Source organism: Cryptomeria japonica, chromosome 11 (genome assembly GCF_030272615.1).
Source record: "Cryptomeria japonica chromosome 11, Sugi_1.0, whole genome shotgun sequence".
Classification (NCBI taxonomy): Eukaryota; Viridiplantae; Streptophyta; class Pinopsida; order Cupressales; family Cupressaceae; genus Cryptomeria; species Cryptomeria japonica.
In genome coordinates, this window is record NC_081415.1 from 541,982,371 (window position 1) to 541,992,271 (window position 9,901).

The 9,901-nt window shown below is 36.2% G+C and overlaps 1 pseudogene; it reads right to left on the bottom strand.

Annotated features, from left to right (window-relative positions):
- Positions 1–5,147: 5,147 nt before the first annotated feature.
- On the bottom strand, positions 5,148–6,294 carry LOC131041694 (bifunctional protein FolD 2-like; annotated as a pseudogene).
- Positions 6,295–9,901: the final 3,607 nt, after the last annotated feature.

Here is a 9,901-nt window from a genome sequence, read left to right on the forward strand (position 1 = left end):
ACATACAACAATATATATACCATCCTGAACACATCTAGGTCGGCCACAAAAAATCACATTCTCCAAAACAAGAAAATGAAACGTGTAAAATAGGTTGGCCCCAAAACGCAAAGATCTCCTCTGCCAAGAACACAAATGAAGTGTGGACCACAAAGAAAGGTCAGCCAAGGGCCCAAGAACATCGATCAAGGCACCAAATTGATCTGCAAGCCAAGAAATCGCTCTGCATGAGAAGAAATCTCCAACTAGCCGTTAAGCTAAAAAATACTCTGGGAACCAAGAACAACCAATCCAGAAGCAATAACTCATCAAAAAAGAGTCCAAATGAACTGCAAATCTGGAACAAGAAATAAGAACACGACTGGAAGCCAAGAATCTGATCCGCAATAGAAAATAAACAACTACCGGAGAATGCCAAAAGAAACACAAAAAAAGCAACACAAAATAAGAACAATTGAAAAACAAAATATATTTTTGGTTGATGCAAGATTGCTCATCAACTGGGGATGCTCCTACATCACTAAATTATCAATGGAACTTGAATCAATAACCACTTTACATACCTTCCGAAGTGATTTGTAAGTATTCCTAAACAGTTGTTTTCTTTATAGAGGCTCTTGAGTTGTTGGCACTTTAATCAGCGTTCTCCTTAGCATCAAAGACTCGCCTATCTCAAGGGCAGCATGTTGAGAAGGTGAATTAATACTTTCATCATCTTCTTGTACAGTTTGAGTTCTTCTTTCACCACCTTGGGAACTTGATCCTTGTTTTTCCGGGCACTTTCATGCAGGGTGTCCAAACAAATTGCAATTGAAGCATCTACTTGAGAAGGTGTTTGACCCTCTCCCTTGACTTCCAAACCTTCTTCTACCATTAGGCCTTCTTCCTCTAAAGTTGCCCCTACCACTTGTTTCACCTTTTTGTTCTTGTTGGCTGCTTGATTCATCTTGTGACTTGGAGGACTGTCCTCTTTCCCCAAAGAGCCTCTACCTCTGAAATTTTTATTCTCTTCTCTATTTTCCATGTCTTGCTTCCTCTTCAATTTGTCTTCAACCTTGATTGCTAGCTTGAAGCATTCTTCCACCGTCTTTGGTGTAGTAAGGCTTAATTCATCTTGGATATTATACCTCAGGCCATTAAGGTGTCTTGCTACCATTTCCTCTTCATCCTCTTCATCCTCTTCATGCCTTGTCCTTATACTCAGCATATAGAACTCCTCTATGTAGGTTTTCACATCCAACTCTTTTTGCTTGAGGCATTGCAGCTTCTTGAACAACTGAATGTTGTAATCACTAGGGAGTGACTTCCCTTTCATCTTTGCTACCATTCTATCCCAAGAAGGGTTTCCCTTTCTTTCTCCTCTCAACTTGTACAAAATCCCACCAAAGCTATCCTCACCTTTTGATCCTCTTGCACATCTTCAGAATCAAAATGATTATCCATGACCCTTATCCAATCTAGGAGCTCTTCTCCATCTATCTTACCACCATACTTGGGTAAATCTACCTTGCTCTGATGACCATCACTTTTGACTTCTTTCAAAATCATATCCATCCTCTCTTCTTCAAGGTCCATTTGCTCCTCAGGCCCTCCTTGGGGTTCTTCTTCTTCCCCTTGGTCACTCATATCTCCTGTGACCTCACCCCTTCTCTGGTTGGCTTCTAAGGCTCCAATTCTTGCGGTCATCTTTTCTTCCAACTCTCTCATCCCCCTTGCATGCTTTGACTTCATTTCACTAACCTCTCTTGCAATAACACTCTTTGGAGGCATCTTGTCTCTGTCTACAATAACTAACTGAGTTTTCAACCAAATTTATTGTTCCTTATCAAAACCTGATGCGTTGATACCACTTTGGTGTAGCCTTGGTGGAGTATATTTCCAAATCAATCACAATCTGCCCTTAGCAATGTCACCTCTTTATTGTCAAGGGAAATCTTTCTCCCAACTCACCTACTCAAATTCGGAAAATAAGTTAGGCAATGATGAGGATTACTGACACAAACTTCTCTCTTACCTAAAACAACCATGGCAACCCCTACCTTGACTCAGGTTTGATCCTTTATGGAAAGATGTAACCATGGTGCATGCACAACTAAGCTTTCCAAGGGCAACATATAAGAAAAGGATTCCTAACTTCTCCACAGACTTGCCAAAGGTTTGCTCCAAGTGAAAATGATGTGTTCAACCCACTTTTTCCACCCAAATGGTTTGGGAACACCCTCCAAGGTCTGCACCCTATATCACTCCTAGAATCTAGTAGCCCTCCATTTTAGGACTAGTGAAAAGAACTACTTACTTTGGCCCTCCCTCCAAAAACAGAGAACAGATTCAGACACCCTTTTCGGAGTTCTAAATAATATCTCAAAACAACTTTGGGACATGTCAATCAAAAGTGGGGGTTTCTCACTGCACTAGGGATCAATTAGCCCTCTTTTACAAAGCAACTACCAACAAACTAGTTCCCAAATTTCTCATATCCACTTGTAGGGTCTTGGAACTCCATATAGGTTCACAATCCACCATTTCTTGACTGGGTTCTTTCCTTTCCTTTGTTGTATTTACGTTTTTGTACACAAACCCTTGTTTGCTAGGGTTTTCAAGCGGTCTATAAAGAAACCACTACATCTTGCTTAATTCTTTACAAAATAAAATCAAATTGAAGGGAACTCGGAGCCCTTTCATTTCCATAGGATCTCACACGATTATATGTATGTACAAACCGTACAACACATAGAAAAGTGCAAGAAAACAGTTAAAATTACAAAAAAAATGAAGTGTTTTTATTGTTTTATCCTCCAAGAATGTATTCAACAATCATCAACAACCATGCCTCGACCAATTTGAGGCTATTCAAACATGTTTTGGTCTGAATTCCAATGGCCAGAACTAATTTTTGAATAAAATGACCGTTCACCTTCCAAAAGTTGTCAAGTTGCTAAGCAATTTTGACAATTTTGACAACATTAGCATTTTTGCACTAAATGACCCTACATGAACTAAAACATGCACAAATGGTCTTAATATGACCTTATTACATCAAATGTACACAAAACATGACCCTAGACTCCTGTATACAAACTTGGACCAATTTTGACCTTGCTGCTCGTGCACCATATAAGCTTGCCACATAGAGGAGTTATTAGATCAATTGGGTGCCCTATGTACACACTAGATATTCCTCCAATGATCTCTTCTTTCTTCTCACCTTCAATTATTATTATAACAAATAACAAAGTCTACAACAAGTAAATAGTAAGTACAAGAACTTATACAATAGGACAACTCTTAAGAAGGATATACCTCTTCCACTACACCTATGTACACACTCTAGGCCAAATAATTCTTGTCACCCCTTAAGAGAGACCTTTTCAATGCAACTCTCTCATCTACAAGTCCAAGAACAAGAATTTCACCACTCTCATAAAGGGTTTGCCTCCTACACTACATCTCTCTACACACTCTAGACCAAATAATTCTACTCGTCCCCTAAGAGGGTCTTTTAAATGCAAATCCCTCAATCCAACCTTCCAAATCCTTTGGGTACTTAGTATGGGGTCGATGTTCCAAAACATGCATTATGTATCTTTGGGTCGATGTCAACAAGGAAATCCAGAATATGGACTTTTCACATTTTCAACTAATATCAGAGGAGGCAATATGTATTAAGAAGTTTGTAGAAGAAGAGTACCACTTGAAGTTTGTAAGAATTTTATGAACCAAATCGGTCAAGGCAAAATAATTTGTAAACTTTAAAAGTGGATGTCAATCAAAACTCGCCCCATTGTTTTGATTATGTTGGTAAACAGATTTGTCACTGCGGTCATTTATCTGAAACTGACCCTGTTTGCTCGATGAGCAGTGACAAACGTTCCAATAGTTGGAGAGATTGGAGTAAAACCACAATCTTCCTCTACGTTTAAGAGGGGCAGCTCCCTCATATGATAAGGGTATTTAGGATTTTTGTGTACTTTTAACCTGAAAGTACATAAAGGAGACAGCATAGAACTTAAACCAAGATTAATAACAAAAACCCTACTAGAAGACATACGAATACCAAGTAGGATTCCATAAATGATAACAATTACAAAAGGGGTTACCACCAAATAGGTTAGTCATACAACGATGATGAAAGCAATACAATAAACCTCGACAAACGAAGAGATAGGCTGCACTAGCACATGCCAATCAAGATACCATGAAATGATGTGTTCCATCAACCAATTTCACCAATACGTAAAGGGATTACTAATTCAACATACAAGAAATTAGTAACGATAACTCATGAATACATTTAAGACACACAAACTCAATGCATTCTTCATTATTCTTTTTGAAAATATACAAGTTCAAAAACCCTTTAGTACAAAGGTATGAACATCAAAATATCTCACTTAGTTTCTCTACAAAATTTTGTAGATTTCCCCCCCCCCCTCCTTTTCCATTACAAATAGCCTTGTATTTATAGGCCTTGTAGGATAACTACCTTATAACCAGCTCATGTAACTACTTGGGATAACCATTCAAGTCAACACTTAGAATCACTACCTTTTAGAAACAAGTTGGAATTTACCTAGGTCCAAATTCTAACTTGTGGTTACATGGGTGACATAGTCACTTTTACAAAAGAACAACTTGAAGCTTCATAACTTTGGAAGAAAAGAGAAAGTTGTTAGTTTTTATCGTTCATCCAATAAGATCATATGCAATAAAAAACACTTGGTACAAATTGTTTTTCTAAGAAGCCACCCATTTTCGCTTTGAAATATTGAAATGAACACTCGACATGTGTATATCAGAGGATTTCAATCGTACTTGTTGAGCATCCTATTCTTCCTTGAACATTTCTTATAATATTTTGAACTTGTAGGAGGCTTGAATGTTTTCATATGATCAATATTTTCCTAATACGACATAGCACCTAACTTTTCAAAACATCTTCCATTTGTACCAAAAGTTTTAGAAATATGCCAAGAACGTCTACATTCCTCTCGAGCTCTCCAATGCACCTTTGTCTTATTCAATCCACTTGATTGGAAGGATGCCCAATCTTCAAGAGTGTCTCTCAAATCATGAATTTTGGCCTTCAATCCTTTACAACAATTTGCATGCTTACTAATTGAATAAATATTAATACACAGTGTCACTAATTTCCAGTTTAGTCTGGTACTCTCTGTAGGATATTAGATGGTAATTGTAAGCAGCTAAACAATAAGTCAAAGATCATTAATGAAATTTGTTTTTGCAATGCTTGATTAAATCTCTTCTACAGCAAAGTGCTCATGACATGTTTGAATAAAGCTCTTTATCGAAACTTCATTAAAATTGTGAAGAGAAATGGTATTAGCCTATATATCATAAGTGTGCAGTGATCCTTCAACACCACATTTCTACACAAGCCTGCTTTGCACTATCTACTGTATTTCTAAGAAGTATTGCAATAGTCATTGGTCCAACACCTCCTGGTACTAAAGAGATCCATCCTGCAACACTTTTTGCCTCCTCAAAAGCAACATCACCAACTAATCTATAACCTGATTTTCTGCTTGGGTCATCAACTGCATTTGTCCCCACGTCAATAACAACAGCCCCTGGCCTGATCCAGTTTGTTTTGATCATGTTTGCCTGCCCTGCAGCGGCTATGATAATATCTGCCTCACGTATGATGTTGTTTGGATCTAGAGTTCGAGTATGCACAATAGATACAGTTGCATCTAGTTTGATCAGAAGCAATGCAACAAGCAACCCTACTATGTTACTCCTTCCAACCACGCTCCCTCCCCTTCATTGCAAGTTTTCCAATGTTGAGAGGATGAAATCCATCTACATCCTTTTATATGCTTATGGCAGTCAGTATTCTCTCTTCATCGATGTGAGATGGTAATGGAAGTTGCACCAATATACCGTGTACTTGAGGATTGGCGTTTAGGTTAAGAATTGTCTCAAGCACCATCTTTTCTGATGCATCTCCCGGTAAGTCAATATCAATGGATTTTATACCAACCTCTGCACATGCCTTTCTTTTCATGCGCACATAAACCTGGGAATCTTTCCTTTCACCCACAATGACAACTGCCAATCCAGGAACATTCTTTGAAGCATTCTGTCAGACAATTCACTTGTCATGTCTAAGCTTCCACTTTTGCATGCATTTTGACGTGGCATCATATCAAACAGTTCACGTGCATTGACTATGCAATCATATTCTGCCTGTATGAAGATCAATATATTGCTGGGAATTTTGATAACTTTTTTGATGACTTCATTGTGTGCATGAACTGCAGTTCTGACAGCCATAAGATGGCATCTCTATGAGGTACTCTGTTGAAGAATCTATGTACTTATCAAACAATATGCAATACATTTGAATCTATGCCCTTTGCATTGATTTGGAAGTTTCTAAAATCTCTTCAACAACTCCATGTGAGCCACCTCCATCAAATTTTGATTGTCTTGTGGAAAAGGTTAGGAATGCTCGAATACAAAGCATTTCTAACCTTTACATGTAACTCAAAAAAAAAAAAGGGTCCACACTAAGTTAGAAAAGAAGGTTAGAGATGTTCTGTTTTGGAGCATTCTTAACCTTTTTGTTTTTGAGGTTATGAATATGGGTTAAAAATGCTCAAAAACGGAGCATCTTTAACCACTTCTTTCAAAGACTATGACCTTGACCTCAGAAACCATAGACCACGGAGGAGAATAAAGGAGAAATGAAAATGACGTTTTTAGACAAATTTTTCCCTCAAAAGACCACAAATATTAAATTATCTTTTGAAAAATAATTTAAATATTTTAAATTTAATGCCCAAACTTAGGAAAGACAACTATATCTTCCAAACGGTAGGGAGTTAGGTTCTGAAATTTGAAACACGCGTTGATGGTAAGAAAACGAGCCAACATCATCATTTATTCCTCATGACGATACCTAGGATGTCCTTTGCATTGATTTGGAAGTTTCTAAAATCTCTTCAACAACTCCATGTGAGCCACCTCCATCAAATTTTGATTGTCTTGTGGAAAAGGTTAGGAATGCTCGAATACAAAGCATTTCTAACCTTTACATGTAACTCAAAAAAAAAAAGGGTCCACACTAAGTTAGAAAAGAAGGTTAGAGATGTTCTGTTTTGGAGCATTCTTAACCTTTTTGTTTTTGAGGTTATGAATATGGGTTAAAAATGTTCAAAAACGGAGCATCTTTAACCACTTCTTTCAAAGACTATGACCTTGGCCTCAGAAACCATAGACCACGGAGGAGAATAAAGGAGAAATGAAAATGACGTTTTTACACAAATTTTTCCCTCAAAAGACCACAAATATTAAATTATCTTTTGAAAAATAATTTAAATATATTAAATTTAATGTCCAAACTTAGGAAAGACAACTATATCTTCCAAACGGTAGGGAGTTGGGTTCTGAAATTTGAAACACGCATTGATGGTAGGAAAACGAGCCAACATCATCATTTATTCCTCATGACGATACCTAGGATGAGAGATTTTAATCATTTTTGGGCGAGGGACATCAAAAAAAGAAATTTTAATATATGATAAACTATGAACTGGGTTCAGGCGAAAATTAGCCACATGACACAAAATGATGCTTAGAACATATCTATCAAATGATTTCCTTCAATTCTTAGTAATTTTCAAAACTCATCCATTTTTGATATTATGACTGATATCGACCTTGAATCACATGCTCACTGCTTACGTATAAACACCTATTGGATCTTCATTCAACATTGAGACCAATTTGAAGTTTAAATTTTAGGTATGCCAAATATGGGGGCAACAGACTTTAATAGCTATTTCAAGTGGGAAACGACTTTGTTGAAGACTAGGGTGGTCATGATTCCAACAAAGGGAGTATATCCAAGTGAAGCTTCAAAAAGTTGTCAATGTTGTTAAGATTTCCTAGGAATGAGTAATCATTGTAACATGCCACTTAAAGCAACAGAGAAAAGAGGTCTACAAACTCCATCTTGTAGTAAAATAGTTACAACCCACTAGAGCAACTTTTTAGGATTGACTACAATCAATGTACCTCCAAGGATGTCTTCCTCCCTAGCTCTTATATGAAATTGTTCTAATATGTTCATATACTAATTGGATGGTACTTTCAATTTTCCTTTTAGAGAAATCATGTAGCAATATGATTTATATTATATTAATAATGTAATGTTGACTGGCCTTTTTATTTTAGTTGTTAGCTAAAGGTAATTTAAGTTATCAAAAGATATACAAACAATTAAATCCAATGGTCAAGACCTAATGGACAACCATTGTTCCCTTAAAAAGTACTTTCACAATGAAGAGGGGTCAATTTATACAAAGCATTGTCCTCGTTAATTTGTAATTGGACACTACCTTTAAAATAAAACAAATTGTTAGTCTTGTGCAACCATGCTTGGTACGACTTGTTATTGTTATCTTGCACTACAAATGCTTGTATTGATTGTTTAGTTTCAGCAGTTAATAACTATATCACTTAAATGTAATGAATACTAGATGGAACATCTGAGCTTACGTAAAAAGGGGACTTGGAAACAACTACTTCTGAAAGATAGGTCTTGAAGATTGACTTGATATCACCACCAAATGCATAAAAAAGAAGGGTTATGAAGCTTCACTATGAATGGTTCATTAGGTACCATTTGTTTTTGTGTTTTCAAATGGGGTGGGAAGCCATGCATGAATGATTGTGAGAAAAACTTCAAGATCAAATGCACTTTACCTGAAATTAGAGATAGGTGGCTTCTCAAGGATCCTTGCTTAATAGGCACAAGTCTTGACATTGTTGATTGATTTTATCCAATGATTTACATTTGAGTGAAGCATTCAAAGCTGAAGAGTGTGAGCATCACTAGATATATTGAGTGAAGCATTCAAAGCTGAAGAGTGTGAGCGTCACTAGATATATTGAGTGAAGCATTCAAAGCTTAAGAGAAGGATCCTTGCGAAACCACACTATTCAAAAGATGGGTTATTAATTCAATTTTAACATGCAGAGTGGTCCAGATTTCCATAATGGCTATTTGTATATTTGTTTGTTTACCGCCATATTCTTTCTAGAATGCAATCTTCAGAATTTTGCTTTCCCTATTTTTCATCAAATTTTGGTCTCTCCCTCCCTAATTAATTAACTGGGGGAGATGTTTTCTTAGCAACAATGACCACAAAGAATGTCAATCTTCATGCACAATAGATAAATTATAGAAAATTCCCCCGTCAATATTTTCAGTAAACTTATGACGTCTAATACTTTTGTTTATTTATGCATTGTTATCTGCCCCTTGTTGCTGTTATCACATGAAATGAAATGAAAATGTGACTTTTTAAATGCAAATAAAGCTTACTTCAAATAATTCTATTCTTGATTTCCTTAATTTAAAAAAAAAAAAAGATGAATTGTAATTTACTCAATAAAATAATGTTAGCTAGGAAACACTACAAATGTAATCTCATTGAAAACTAAGGAACGTGATGAAGCTAATAACTTTAATTGCAAGGAAATAATCCATTATTTTTTAAGAAATCTGACTCTATAAATCAAAATTCTCGGGAATTCAAAAAATACTTGTCACCTTTACAACATTCTTATAGAAAGAGCAAAACATAATCGATCAAGAAACAAGCCAATTTTCATATGAATTGCATATTTAAATAAACACAACTTGAACTATGTATCCTCATCTTCTGAATCAATAGCTCAATAACCACAAATGAAATATAATATTAAAGTGGAGATCACAGATGAAGCTAAGCAAGATGTCTGCACTGCAAGTACTCTTGCAAACAACAAAAGAGACTCTAATGAAAGAAACTACCAAAAGCAACACACATATTGGCATCTTTGATAGCATTGCTCACATGGCACAGCAATAACTCTGCAAGTTAAACATAGG